General features: G+C 38.6%; 1 protein-coding gene across 2 annotated transcripts in view; it reads right to left on the reverse strand.

The window, feature by feature from the left end:
• Nucleotides 1–16133, reverse strand: part of LOC6584155 (apical junction molecule) — a 49677-nt gene that overhangs the window by 12118 nt on the left and 21426 nt on the right. Inside the window, exon 1 of one of the 2 annotated variants that reach the window (XM_032732260.2) lies at nucleotides 1241–1440. The exons of the other annotated variant lie outside the window; for it this stretch is intronic. The gene's annotated coding sequence lies outside the window, so the exon portion shown is untranslated. Of the gene's footprint in view, nucleotides 1–1240; nucleotides 1441–16133 lie in introns of those variants that run through there. 2 annotated transcript variants of the gene reach the window in all.

A 16133-nucleotide genomic window follows, 5' to 3' on the forward strand; every position in this document is an offset into this window, starting at 1 on the left:
TCCAGATAAACACATAATCTAATCTAATATTTCATAATTGCATGCGAAATGTGCATGTGCCTAACCAGATATTACGTATTTATTTATTATGAGATATGACTATTATTGTCTGCTTCAAGCTTTTTTTTTTTTCTTTGTGGTGTTTTATCTATTTTAGAGTTCGAAATTTCTAAAATAAATATTTACTGAGTTTTTCGATGTCAAATTGTAGACTGAAGTTTCATATATAGGGTAGATCAAGTGTTTTGCCAGGAATAAGTTCACAAAGGGAAATGAAATACTTTAATAAATTGATAAATTAAATAAAGCAAATGTACTATTACAATCTTAATCATTAAAAAAAAAAATATATTTTTAGTATTTTGTTTTTTTATCATGCTAAATCAAAAATATTAATTAATGTCAAATAGACAACATCTGTTACTCGTCTCTTTTTTCTCTCTGCTCTATTAAGATTGGCTTTCCTCGAAGATATTCTTCACTTATTATGCTATATACTCCAATAAGAAAGCGACAGCCCTATTCCTCCAGTCTCTTCCGAAATTAGCTGTACACAAACATAGAAATAGGCGTCGAAGCACCAATGAAACATTCAATACACATTTGTATGTAATCCATTCATTCACGTTTCTTTGCTTTCTTCGGCGCAGTCGCGACTGTTGTCTGATGTTTGCTGCCGTTGTTGTTGTTTTTGTTTTTGTTGTTGCCATAGCGCCCCGTTTCGGTCATTCTTTTGGCATTCTCTTCAGTTCGCTTATTGGATTTTGCTTTGCGCGCGCACACACAAAGTGTTCTCATTAAAATGGGTTAAGCGCATTTGACGAAGACGCCGCAAATGAAGCAAATTGATGACACAGACACAGACACTCGCACACTCATACACTCATACTCATACGCACATCGACTCTGGCACTTGCACTGTTTTATTTTTTTTTGTTGTTGCGTTTGTTTGGCTGCCTTTGCCGCTGCTGTTGTTGTTGTTTTGTTACAGGCATTTGCTCCATTTTAACTGAACTCGATCAATGAACCGTTTAATACATACACACACGCACACATACACACACAGAGAAGCATACACACACACAAATGCACACGGCGTTTAAATTTCTACAAAACTTATTTGATTAACGGTAATTGCAAGAGCACAGCACAGCGCGAGAGCACGCTCCCTCGCTCTCTCACTCGCTCTTCACGCTCTCTCACACTCTCTGGCTCTCTTTAGTTTACACTATTCACACACCTTCGCTTGCTCAGCACAGCGCACAGCAAAAAAAATAAAAGAGCGACTTCAATGTTGTCGTTGTTGTTGTTGTTGGCAAATGTGAGCTCCGTTGCTCGCTTGGCTTTTAATGTTTGATATTTTTGTTCGTTAAGCACGTTTTACGCGTCCCGCAACTGACGACGTCTCAACGCTTTGGCCGTCTGTTATTGACTGACTTCAGCTCGAGCGACTGGCGCTGCGGCTGCCTGCCTGGCTAACTGCTGGACAGGTATGCACACACACATACAGAGTGACTTTGTGTGTGTGTGCTGTTATTGTTGTTATTGTTGCTGTAAGCCGCCGCAAAGAAAGTCGAGTCGCACGTACAGAGTTGTTGCCGCTGCTGCTGCTGCTGCCGCTGCTGCTGCTACCAAGTCGCGCTGGCTGGAATGTGTTGAAATTAAAAGTTGTTGGGTTTTTGGGCGCAGCGGCGTCGTTGTTGTTGGCCCTGGTGAGGCCAGTGCATGATGTTGTTGTTGTCGATGTAGCTCTTGCCTGTGTAAATTTTTTTTTTATTTTTATGATTCTCTTTTTTTTTTTTTTTTTGGCTTAGACAGGTGCAGCAGGCGGCTCTGGCTGTGGCTGTGGCGGCTGCTGCTGTTATTGATATAGCATTGAGCACTTTGAAAAGCCGTCATGGTTTCTATGCATTCTACAAGTTTTCCAACCACACACACACACACACACACACACATACACACTGAGCAGTGCTGCAAAATTGAAAAACTTGGCATTTGGCTTGGCTGTCAGTGGCGAGTGAAATCTGCAAAAATTATTCTATATGCCTATAAGCGCACATCTTGTGTTGTTGTTGTTGCTGTTGGTGTTTATAGTTTAGTTTGTTGGTGTTGCTTTTGCTTTTGGCCACGGAAACGGAAATGCTCAAATTTAGTCGACAGTTGCCGCCAAAAGGTGTCGATATTTATACAATTTTGTTGCTGTTGCTGCTGTTGCTGTTGTTGTTGTTGCTGGCACACATTTTCATTTCCAACAGACTTTCGAAATGCGAGCGCATTGTGAACCAGTTCAGTTAAGGCCAAATGTCTTAGAAGTTTTCCTCTCAGCTTTTTCATAATGGCGGAAAAATGGGCAACTGTCGGCGCTTGTCTGTGTGTGTGTGTGTGTAAGTACACGTAGATTAATTGCTTAATTGCAACTTAAGATGGGCCGTAAGCAGCCTTAATTGCTTCTATCTTATCTCACATCTTGTTTGTTGTTTCTTCTAAGTGGAAAAATGTCATAAGGTTTTATTTTTTCATTTTTTAGTGCTACATCTTTCCTATTCTTTCCCCTTTTCTCAAGCTCAATGATTATGGGCTTATCAAATCATGTGTGCTACACGTTTCCGCAATTAATTTGTGAGGTTTTGCTTTTTTTTAGGTAATTTTCAAAACATTTTTTTTTTATTTTATTTTATTTTTTCAAATTTTATTTAGTAGGAGATGGCTATGCCAATCAGTAAAAGTTTTGATTTTATAAATAGTTGGAAAGCTCTTTCAAGCATAAGATTCTCTGCTTCAATATAATAAATACATTTATCATTTTATGAGCATTTTATGAATTGCCAATTCCCATTATATATATTTTCAGTATTTTTCGTTGTATTTTATCAATTTGAAAATTTGAAAATTCCTTACTTAATTTCTAGTTGTAAGAAAAGTTTTGCCTAGGCAAAAATAATGAAAGCAAATGATATGAAATCAAGTTTCTTCAATATCTTGCGCATGTGCGTGCTAAGCTCTCCCATGATACTATGCACAGGTGTCTTACCTGGCCGACCTGCGCAATACGTATTTGTTGTAAATGCCAGAGCGTAAATTAAAATTTTGGCCTTGGTCAGCGAATTGTGATTACTTTTTGGCCGCATAGACGTTGCACTGAAATGCATTTGCAGCACGTTTCGTGCCAACTGCACTGACAACAACAACAACAACAACAATAATATCAACAAGCGAGACAACAACAACTGCAGCAACAACAACTCAATGGCAATTGCAATCTGAGAGATTTCACCAGCTCTTTTGACAAATCCCTGCTAACCTGCTGACATGCTATTGGTCCAAAGGCCCCGCCTCTTCGACTATACAAAAAAAAAAAAAAAAAAAAAAAAAAACAGTGGAATTTCACTTTTCACTCATGGAAAAACTAAAAGAAGTATACAAAAATATGCCCGAAAAAGCGAAAGATAATAATGATAATAGTAATGAAAATAATAACAATAATAAACTAATAATAATAATAATAAAAATAATAATGATAATAAAAACTTTATACGCGCTCACTTAATAATTTGCTATTAAATTCGTCGATGGTCGTGCCGCCTGGCAACTGGTTGCATGAATAAACTCAGTTTTTTGCACAGTGTATTTATCGAAGGCGTCATTAGCATTACCCTCCACATACCTGGCTAGGGATGTGTATAGTTTCAGTACTGCTTTAGATAATTATCTGCATTGTGTCAGTAAAACTCTTTTGTGATAAATATTAGCATATCATTTTTAAAATACAAACAAATTAACTAAAAAAAAAAAAAAAAAAAAAAAAAAAACAAAAACAAAAAAATTGTACATTTAAGAAGAATACTAAAACAAAGAAAAAAATATATATATACATATGTATGTATATAATATGCATATGATAAAAATGTAAGAAAATTTGAAAACAAGTCTAAAAATGTTTTCATAAAAAAATACTAAAAAAGTAGGGTATTTCAGCTTCGTTGCAATCAAGTTTGTTCTGTCTTTTAATAAATATTTATACATATATAGATATTTATATATAAATATATGTATGTGTATACATATTTTGATTTTGGTGAAATCCTGAAAGCTCTCCCATGTGCAAAAATCGAACTCGCTTTTATAGAGCTGCGGCAGGCAGGCAGGCAGGCAGTCAGACAGGCAGCCAGACAGACAGACAGGCAGCTCGCCTCCTGCTCGTCCCATTGGCCAGCCAACTAGTCTGCAATGCGCATGTGGCCAAGGCCGAGATGCATCCAAGTCGATCGCTGTGTGCCATTAAATCAAAAGGTAGAAGCAACTGCCACGCCCACGGCCTGGCAGGCCGGCTGACTGGCTGACTGGCTGACTTTCTGGCAGGCAGTCAATGTCGCTACTACAAGTAGTAAAAGCAACAATAACAACACGAGAAACTGATTTGTGACGGCCTCGGAACAAGTGGCTTTCTTTTGGGTGCGACGACTTGCGAGCGAGAGATCTGCTTGACGATCGGCGGCCAGGGACTCAGTGCAGCAGCTGCTAAGCGATTTTAATTGAATTGCAATGAAAAAGAGTTGCTCGAACGAGAAACGCGTTAAACCGCTTTTGATTTTTATATGTACACCATGTCAGGCACAAGCGCCTGGGTAAAAGTGGGTAATCATCATTAGCGTGCCGCGACTGAGGCCGAGGCTGAAGCTGAAGCTGCTGCTGCTGCTGCTGCTGATGCTGATACTGATGCTAAGGCAGTGCGGCATGGCAACTTCCAATCAGCTAGAGTGCTGGACAGTAAACGACCTCCAATCCACTAGCCAACATCTTTAACCAATTTCATTTCCAATTCCATTTCCAATTCCAATTCCCACATCTCTATGTTCATAGATTAGGCGGTCGGTGAGAGTGCGACAAAAGCCGAAAGCCGAAAGCCGCTATCGCAGTCAAAGAAAATAAAATTAAAACATTTTAACTGCCTGCTTATAAGATGGCAACCCACACAGACCCAAACACACAGACACAAACACACAGAGAGACACAAGCACACACACAGCATGTTGCATGCCACAGCGAGGCAAGTGAAATTGCCTTAATGCGCTCAACTCCCATCCACATGAGCGAAGATCGCTCCGCTGCCCCGGCAAATAGAAATTTGATCTATTTCATATGATTAGCGCGCATATAAATTGCCTGCCAGCTGTCTTGGCCTGGCCTGGGTTGGGTTGGCTTGGCTCGGCTCACCGATCGAAAACAGACAACTTCCACTTGCTTGTTGTTTATGGGACTCCGAACGTGTCGGCTCATTGATTGAGCATTGCGATTGATTAGGTGAAAACGCATGTGGGTGTGCCATAAGCGAACCTCAACTCCGCACCGATTCGAGCCGAGCACGAACACGCAACACACACACATTCACACACAGACACAAACAATCAGCAACACGCAGAATGAATAATGTTCGATTGTTTTTGGGGGCGTGGCAGCAGCTGCTCCTGGCACTGCATACGCATCCAAAGGCTGTGGTTAAGTTGCGGCTTAATCACCATGGAGAATCCATGATCAAAGGCAGCTACTATCACACCAACTTAGACTTCCCGCCCGTGAATGCCCTGTAATCATCAAAGGGCTGCGAGTCGTCGTCGAACGTGTCGGCTGCTTAGTACTTAGCCTATGATTGCAGGGTATATTTATATCTGTCTCTGCGGATACCAGCAGGAGACTGACTGGCGGGATGTGTGGATCTGTTGGAGTGTGTGTATCTGTATCTGTATCTGTATCTGTATCTGTATCTGTATCTGTATCTGTATCTGTATCTGTATCTGTATCTGTATCTGTATCTGTATCTGTATCTGTATCTGTATCTGTATCTGTATCTGTATCTGTATCTGTATCTGTATCTGTATCTGTATCTGTATCTGTATCTGTATCTGTATCTGTATTTGTATTTGTATCTGTATCTGTATCTGTATCTGTATCTGTATCTGTATCTGTATCTGTATCTGTATCTGTATCTGTATCTGTATCTGTATCTGTATCTGTATCTGTATCTGTATCTGTATCTGTATCTGTATCTGTATCTGTATCTGTATCTGTATCTGTATCTGTATCTGTATCTGTATCTGTATCTGTATCTGTATCTGTATCTGTATCTGTATCTGTATCTGTATCTGTATCTGTATCTGTATCTGTATCTGTATCTGTATCTGTATCTGTATCTGTATCTGTATCTGTATCTGTATCTGTATCTGTATCTGTATCTGTATCTGTATCTGTATCTGTATCTGTATCTGTATCTGTATCTGTATCTGTATCTGTATCTGTATCTGTATCTGTATCTGTATCTGTATCTGTATCTGTATCTGTATCTGTATCTGTATCTGTATCTGTATCTGTATCTGTATCTGTATCTGTATCTGTATCTGTATCTGTATCTGTATCTGTATCTGTATCTGTATCTGTATCTGTATCTGTATCTTCTCCTTTTCTTTACCTGTCTCTATCGATACTTTCTTCGATTTATGTTTAATGAGTTCATCAAAAACTGTTAAACAATTCGCCTCTTTTACTCTCTCGAAATAAGTGGATCAAAGTGGCTGGCTTTAATAGTTGAACGCTTGGAGTCAGTGAGTGGCATCTGGCATGTGCTGTCAATTGTGAAAATTCCTGGAAAACTGCACAGAGTTCAAGCAAAATAAGCCCAAAATTTAGAAGGGGCTATAAAGTCTATCATACTCTGACCCTTGCGAACAGACACGCGCCCTAAATAAAAAAAAAAAAAAAAAAAAAAAGTAAAGAAAGAAAAGTTCTTGAAGCACAACAGCGAAAAAGCTTACCAAAAAACGTTCAGTAGGTAGCCAAAAATATGTTTATGAGGAGCTGGATGGGGGAACTGTACGCAGAATAATTATATCATTTAATTTCGGGTATGGCATAGAGCAGCTGAGTTAAGCTGTGCCCGATCACAGATGTGCGAGTACTTGCGCAGCACCAACAAGATCTTGTTTCAGCAGCTCTGCTTTTGAGTTTAAGTTTTGTTTTTGTTTTTGGTTTTTGGTTTTTGGTAATTGTCTGCCATACGAAGCGTTAACATCGCGTAAAGATTGTCCAATTTGATTGCGGCTGCAAATGGCTCTAGAAACCGAAACCTTTCTTCCGGCCAAATAAGCAAACGACTAACCGACAGCGCCATCTAGCGGCGAGTGGAATAGAGTAGAGTTAGTCCTCAATTAACGGGCCTGTTTGATTGATGGCCCATCTGCATGTGTGTAAGTGCGTGTGGTTTATCAATCAATTTATCTGCGGATGCGTTTGCGTGCTTGCTGCCAGCACTCATCCAGCAAAAAAGGGGCGTGGCCGACCACATTAACGGCCTTGCCCATTGTATCGAATCGATTGTATAACCAGCAAAAGCGCCCGGTTTTTATGGCTGTTATTTGTTAATTTGCATCAAAGCCTCCTAATCAAAAATTTTACAATCAATCTCAAGAGCTTAGAAACGATTCGATTGATGAGCGCTCATATAAAATGCGTATAAAAATGCGGCAGCCGCAGATGCCTGGCCAATGATCAAGACTGCAGAGCTAATCACAGGGTATTAAACAAAAGTGTGTCGTCGAAAATAATTATACACTGTGCATGCATAATCATGCTGTTCACCTGAGGCTGGTCGTTGTAATAAAAGATCGCATTTTACATAAGCACCTGAGAGGGTATCTCGGCTATCCTTGTCATTTTCCTGAGCTCCCCTGCACTCTCTCTCTTTTTGGCATTCAATTTTTATGATTTTGTATTCAGGAATTTCTGTTTTCTTTACTCTTCGAAAGTTCAGGTTTATTATACAATAAAGAAGATGATGATCATTAGATTGGCTACAGCAATTCTCAAATCCCACACACATGCCTAACAAATGATAAATCAATCAACAATCACATTGCAGATGATTTATACACATATAATATATTAAATATATATATACATATATATTTATTTGTATACGCCTAGCATACTCAGTGGGGAGAGCTCTTCACATAAGGCAGGCAAATAAATTTTTGCTCATTGTTCGCAAACAGAAATCACAAAAATTGATTTGTTTGCTTGCAGTTGTTTGTCTGGTCGATCGTTGCACTTTCACTTAATAATTTTTTATATAAATAGAAATTTGTATGTAATTTCATTAATTTCCAACAACGAATGTGATGAGGCTGTACATATGTATATTATAGGCAAGTACGTGTGGCTAGATCGATGATTTCATGCCTCGGTACATTCCAGTCAATATTTGTACTTTTCTTTATTGTTTCCCTTCATTTTATTGATATTTTTTGTTAGCGCAAAGTTATGAACTTTGGCGATTTCTAGCACAGATTGTTGTGCCTAGCGATTAAGATAATTTGCGCATCACGAGAGACTTTAGTTAGAATATTGATGCCGCGCAAGGCCGACAATCTTCCACGTTCTCTTGAATCTTCTTTAACAATTTACCTTAATAAGGTCTTTCTTAAGAATTGAAATATGGTTTCGAAAAGTAAGGAATTATTTACCAGTAATTGGTAATACCAAGTTGAGCTAAATTAATTAATATATTAAGTTTCATTGGCTGCCCAGTGCTAGCCGAAAACCAATCCATTTCATAGTCTTTGAGTACTTGGTATTGGTCGAACAGCTACAGGGCTTGAAAAACGCTAATCAATCATAAAATCTGAAAAGTTTTGCTGTTCTCGGACAACTCATTAATAGATAAATCATTTGAGAACGCAGATTAAGTTGAAACATAATTTGCTAATTAATTTTTTAAGTTATTTTTTTTTTTTTTTTTTTTTTTTTTTTATTCTAAGTTGGTTCTGCAAAAACAATGCTGTGAGTGTGGCTGCCCAAAAGCTAAAAGCTTTGGTTAGTCTGGGCTGGCAGTTCATTAGCTATCTATTGATGGCCTGTTCATTATTGGGGTGTGTGCTAGTCGCCGACATTTTAGCTGCCTGCTATCCCATATAAACATTACATCATGACAGACTCGACATACGTAAGCCCATAAAAAACCATACCTAATCACATTACAGTGGGCTGTGCCAGAGAAGGAGGAGTCCCAGTCTCAGTCTCCGTCTGAGTTGCAGTATCTGTGCGAGTCTCGCAGTCCCCGCCACAGGCCATTACGGTTACTGAGACCGAGGCTGTGTCTGCGTCTGCGACTGCGTCAGACTATTGCACAGTGGGTTAGGTTTTGTGTTTTGCTTCCTGATTGCGCTGCACGCATGACAGGTGCTGATTAGTTGGCTGACACCGCGACGATGAATGCATCCAAATGGCTGCTGCAATTTTTCGCGACTTACCACAAATGCGTTTTAGTGTTATTTTGTACGCTTTTACGATTGTCGTTATTCTCTGCCTCTGTGTGTGTGTGTGTGGCGCCTCATAAATAACTAGGCAAGATTTCGAGGTAGCTTATGTAATTGTTCAGCCTCTAGCTAACTCAAGATGCTAGACAAAAATAGCGAACAAAAAATGCGCATATGTATATAGAGAAAAAATAGCTTTATACATATACGTACGAAAGAAACAAAAGACTTAAGACACGAACTTTATGTATTTTTTTATTTTCGTCAGGCCATGCTAATGCTATTGTAACTGTAACCGACCTCTACTGGCTGCTGGTGTGCCATGCGCTGTTTCTACTCATTTCCTATTAATTTATGTTAATTATTTGTAAAAGAAAGAGCCACACCATGCCCACCGCTACCCTGTTACCCCGATAGCCCATTTGGTCGCTTGGCTGCCTTTGCTGTTTCTTTGCTGTCTCTGCTGTCTCTGCTGTCGTCTTTGCTGTCTTCTAGCCTTCTTCTGAGTGCTGTGGTACCATACCCGACGCGCACACACAAGTTCACTGACTTGTTGACAATGAATTGACAAAAGCCAAACGCCAGACGCCAACTGTGAAAAGAGGCGCAGTCACAGCAACTGAATCCAAATGCCAACAGAGGCAGACGGAGGCAAAGCCAAGCTCAGAGGCAAACCAACAGCAGGCCCAACAACGTTAGATAGCATTTACAATGAGGATGATACCACAGCACAGCACACAAGTACAATACACATGTGCCAGCCATCTACAACCGCAGAAGTCAAGTGTGTTGCTGCGAAACGAGGGTTGCTGAACACTTTTACAGAAATGTTCTAGATATCCGTGAAAGAAAATTAAAATCGACTCAGATATGGCACAGCGTATGAAATGGAGTAATGAAACGAATACTTAAAGGAAAGCTGAGCAGCTTGATAATGTATTTCTGCCTGGAGCTATCGCCCATTATTCTTACTCCCCTGTCACCCCTCGCCATGTAATGACAAATATTTCAGTCTGATCCGTTGCAAAAGTGGAAGCAAAATTAAGACGATTTCAGAGCCCATGAATCGTTAGACTCTTTGCGGCTAAAAATTCTCCCCGCGGCGACCGCAAATTAAAAACATATGTATTTAATTTTTGTATTTTTCTTTTGATCTTCAGTTGGGTATTTTTTGACTCTCTTCATTTTGCTTCACAGGTTCTTTGTTAATTCTGTATTGGGTTTTTATTTTTTCGTTTTTATACCCTGAACCCATTGAAAATGGGAAATCAGGGTATAATGGTTTTGTTAAAAGTATGTAACAGGCAGAAGGAGGCGTGGCAGACCCCACAAAGTATATATATTCTTGATCAGGGCGACGAGCTAAGTCGATTTGGCCCTGTCCGTCTGTCTGTCCGTCCGTCCGTCCGTCCGTCCGTCCGTCCGTCCGTCCGTCCGTCCGTATGTATGAACGCGTCGATTTCAGAAGATATAAGAGCTAGAGACTTGAAATTTTTTTTCCTTGGTCCGTGTATATCACGCGCATATCAAGTTTTTCTTTATATATCGATAACTACTCCCGATATTTTATTATCGATCAAAAACCTTATCGAAAGCTAGTTATTTAATTATATCTCCTACACCTTTAGAGCTAGAGCTTGCAAATTTTAAATGTAGACTTATATGTATTTTATATAATTTCGATTTTTGTTGTAATTTACCCCCCACCCCTATATCCACCCCCTCACCCTCACCTTTGTAAAAGGCGTATTTCAAGTACTAGAGACATGTGCTTTGGAATGTACATACATTTTCACCATATAATTACGCCCTGAAACTCATTAAGATTGTACATCTAGAAATTAAATTATTCAACAAACAAAATTCTTATAATGTTACTACACTACAGCGCAACCCAAGCGCAGTTAGCAGAGCGCATTCTAATACGTGTGTGTGTATGAATGTGTGTCGAAAAGAAGTGCAGACTGATTAGAATATCAGATTAGAGGGTTCAGGGTATCTCCTAGTCGAGCAGTCTCGACTAGAGTCTTCTTACTTGTTTTCTATGGGCAGTTGCTAAGAAATTGATGCCGATTATGATGATGATTATTAGTTCTATAGCTCGTCAGCTGCTGCTGGGCTGTGGTATTTCGATGCCTTCATCGCATCTGATGTCATGACAGGATTTGGTAGCCGGTTTTCACATTTATAATTAAAACGTTTTGTTTATCAGCCAGGCAAAAAAAAAAAAAAAAAAAAAAAAAAAGAAAAAATAAGTCGTTAAACACTGAGAGAAAGAGCAATGTGTATTGGAATTCTACAAAAATATTCAGTGAACAATTTCTCGTTTCACATTGAGATCAGCATTTTAAAATATCATTAAGCTTCATTGAATGCGAGTAATCGTGTGCTGTGCAGTAGCTGAATTTGATTTTCAAATTGTTAAAAAATACAAATGCGATTTAGATTTAGATTGATATGGCAGTCAGTTATTGAGCTTTGGATCAGAGTCAAACAAAAAAGATATATGTATATATACATATATATGTTTATATACATATGGAGAGCAAGTAAGAAAGCTGGAGTCGGAAGCTCAACTTAGGGATACCCTCTATGCGGCAAATGGGACATAATATTAACTTGCTAACATATTTTAATCTAATGTCTAGCTGAACTGGCCTCTGATATAAAAGCATAGAGTGTATCTATAGCTATTATATAATTGTTGTCTGAGTTTACCTAGGAGCAATTTTGTTACACAAGATAAATTATTTAATTCTAAATTAGCCATTACCTCTGTGGATATAATGCAAAAATTTCAATACCTCATAAGATAACAATATCAAAGAGTATGTGTTGAAATCTTCAAATCTCTAACTTTAATACGAGAATGCTCTACATGCCTTTTAGGGATAGAGCATGAATATAAAAATTTATTTTATTTATTTTCATTAAATATTTATTGCATAATATATATAAATATGTATTAAGTATAATAAACAAGTATAATAAAAATTACATATATAAATTTTATATTTAGTATTTTATATATAATTTATGAAATTATTAAATTTATTATTAAAATATAAATTATGGAAATTATATAAAAATCATTTTATAAATATATATATTTTATATACAAGAATTATCGATAAATATTTTTTTCTTAAGCAAAAAATCGAATAAATATACCAAATAATTTCCAGTTAAAGGCAATTAGATGCTTTAATTGGCTTTTGGTTCGTTTTCGTTTTACAACCGGTTTGCGTCTTAACTTTTGACTTATTGTGCAACAAACTGTTAAGAGCTGAAAAGTATCTTTTTGGCCTCTGGCCGGCGATTTCCGGCTGTTTTAGCGAGCAACACCTGCTCGATCAAAGCTCATGCTCCGTTCGCCCTGTCCCCTCCTCTCGCACTTCACCACAGTCTCAAATGGAATTGGGAATGGTCTCAGATTTTGGCACATATGCCATGGCTGTTGTTATTTGCCCTCATTTGAGGCGTTTGTACTTGAAAATGACTTCATTTGCACGACTTTTGTTGTTGCTGTTGTTGTTGTTGTTGTTGTTGTTGCTGCTCTCGCTATGGCTTTTTGTTTAACTGTTTACTGTGTATTGCTTGGCTTTGTTTTATTTATTGGTCTCTGTCCATTGCATGTACTGCAAATCAAGGTTAATTGTCTGGCCTGCTGCCCGCTGCCCGCTGCCCGCTGCCCCTGCCCCGCACACCCTCACAATAAACTCTCCAATTTAGTTTGTTTTGCTTTGGCTCGTGTTAACTGTGTGCGTACCTTTCCAATCAATCAGGCTCAATATTTATTGATGTTTATTCTTTGACTTGGGTTTTGGTTTATTTTCATTTTGGCTTTTGTCGTTGTCATGCACGCAATTTGCATGCGCCGTTAGAGCTTGGTCAGAAGTAACTGTAAAATCAGCTAACAGCCATAAATGGAGCTCGTACACACACACACACATACACGTACGCATAGCTGTCACGACGCATCGCCCACGCCTCAAATTTGTAGCTCGAGTCACTTTGTTTTCTGAGAAAGTTCTTTCAAGAGCTTTTCCAAAAACTTCAAATGCCTAAATTATTACCCAGACTTGGGCCTAACTGAGAGCTGCTTTTCTAACAATAGAGCTCTATTTGCATACAATAATCACAAATCAGTTATTATATAATAGTTGTGATCGTACGGTTTCAGACCACCTACGATAAACGACTTCCAGCTCATCTCCAAGTCAAATATCACATGAAAATGGTCAATAGAAAGAAAGACTTTTCTTAAACTCGATCACATAACATATATGTATTTATGGCTTTATCTATCGATATAATAAATTGCAGATCTACATATGTGTAAGATGAGCTTAGTGTAGGTTCTTCATTACTGTTTTGTAAACATAGTTCTATGGAAAGTTTTTAGAACAACTTTCGGGATTTGATCTGAGTCTCATAATTGAAAATATTAAATTTATTGCTATAGCTTTAAACCTAATCACAATATAATTTCATATATGTATATTCAAAGGCAGATCTATAGATATTTTCTGCTATTTAATTTCTTATATATCTGAAATGTAGTTCAACAATTTATATCAAGTCTATTCTGAACTAGATCTGAACTCTTAACTGGTAGCACAATTATATTAATGGGCTTGAGAAGTGTTAGGTTCCAAGCTAACATAAATAAATCGATTGCTCGAGAGTCGCCAATCGCCAGTTGAAACTTCGATCTTATCGCTTGGATCTTTGGAACAGAATAAATACATTAAACGAACAGTTGTTTGTGTATGTTGAGTTATATAAGCCACAACTATGTTCTATTTACAAAAAGAAATGAATATGCTAATGCTAGAGCAGCTGAAAATGGGTGAATTGACACTTAAATGGGAAACAGGAGAGAGGGAGAGAGAAATAAACACTCACACACACACACACTTGCGTGCACAGCTAATGGGCTTTCGTATGCCTAGGACTTTGACTTTGATTTGTGGCTGCGATATTTACATTTTGGCCAATTAGGAGCGCGTCTCGGCAACTTTCTAAGTGGCAGCAGACGCTGCGGCCGTTGCGAGCGAGGCAGGACACTGTGCGCACAATGAAACAAAAGACTTAGGCAACAAACTTGCTGCTGGCATGCAAAGCTAGCTGAACTGCTTTGGCACGATCCGCAAGGGGTTGAGCTGAAGATACAGGCAGACTATCGCAGCCAAGACAAGAAAAAAAAAACACACACACACACAACCAGCCAACCAGCCAACAAGACAATGAAAAGTGAAATTGTCTCGATAAGTTTTCAGTTTTCAGCAGTATTTTTCTTTCGGGCCACGTTTGTTTATTTTTCCACACATATGTATAAACAGTTTTTTTTTTTGTTTTGTTTTGTTTTTGTCAGCCAGCAAATCAATGAAAGTCGACGCCAATTGCAGTCGAGGCGAGCATGCAGCATGTGGGCTACCTGGCAGACAGTTAATTTCGACTGCTCGCATAACCAAGCCAAAAATGGCAGCGAAACCTATCGAAAAAATTACCAAAGTGTCATGCAAAAGTGGCAGGAGAAAGGCGACAGCCACACCGCAGCGCAGCTAGAGAAGAGAAAAGAAGCGCAACTCAGCAAGTCAGCCAGATAGACAGACAGACAGACAGACAGCCAAGTCGGCCAACTGAAGTGGTGGCAAGTGAAGCAGCCAAACACCTGACCAATTCAGCTGGCACATATCGCTGAAGGACGTGGCCCAAAAGGTCAATACCAAAGAGGTTTGGCAAGCGCGATGAGCAATTAAACATTCAACGAGCCCCGAAATGACAGGGGCTAACAACTTTCACCGAACGCCTGGCATTGGCACAAAACAAAACTCTCATGTCATGCGGCTCCTCCTTCTCCTTCTCTCGGCTAGGCTATCTATGCATGCTGAGCAGCGGCGACAAAATTTAACAGACATTCAGCCAGCGATGTCAATCACAAATGCCATCCACATGCAGACAAGTTGCTGCTCTCTCGCTCTCACTCTCTCTCTCTCTCTCTGTCGCTTTGTCTCTGCTGAAATTTCATTGAGAAATGTTGAAGGTTAAAATGCAATTGAGTAGCGACATGAGTGGAAAGCTAAGTTTGAGTGGCTCGAAAATGGTATGCTCTTTGCATATGTCCGACCATTTCGACAGCTTTTAATTGGGCTGCAAGTGTAACTATTCGAGACTTGAAGAGTGCTGTTACAAGGAGTTGATTTTCAAGAGTAGCTCCCATTGCTGTCTGATGTGAATGTGTGCGTGTGGATACTCTATCATAAATGTGAACTAAATAATATAAATGGAATATAATTCTGGTAGGGCAGATCATAGAGAGTACTTCGTATACCTACTTCTAGAAAACTGTAGACCTATTTAAATATTGTATTGAGAGAGATGTCCATATAGACATGCTAGCATATATGATTTTTACCGTAATCTATAACATTTTTAATTTCTTACAAAATTATATTTATTTATTCATTTTTCTATTATTTATTTATATACTGATTAATTGATTGCGTCTAGTTAAATATATACCAAATTATAGACAATTTATTAGGCACTTTCAGCTATTTATAACTTTTACTGTCACAAATCTCGTTTGATTCCAGTGATTAATTGCAAATGCTATTTGAACCAGTTTTGCGTCACTCTCTCTCTCTCTCCCTCTCTCTCTCTCTCTCTCTGTCCCTCTCTTTCTCCATGTTTACTGCTAATATGTAGATCAGGACTATAACTGTCAATATGTTAAATTGCCTTATCGCGTGTGCTAAATCGTTATAAGTTATTAGCTCTGAAATACTTGGGGAAATGCCTGTGAACCAGTTCTATCATAAG

Source organism: Drosophila mojavensis, unplaced genomic scaffold, assembly GCF_018153725.1.
Source record: "Drosophila mojavensis isolate 15081-1352.22 unplaced genomic scaffold, ASM1815372v1 contig_136, whole genome shotgun sequence".
Lineage (NCBI taxonomy): Eukaryota > Metazoa > Arthropoda > Insecta > Diptera > Drosophilidae > Drosophila > Drosophila mojavensis.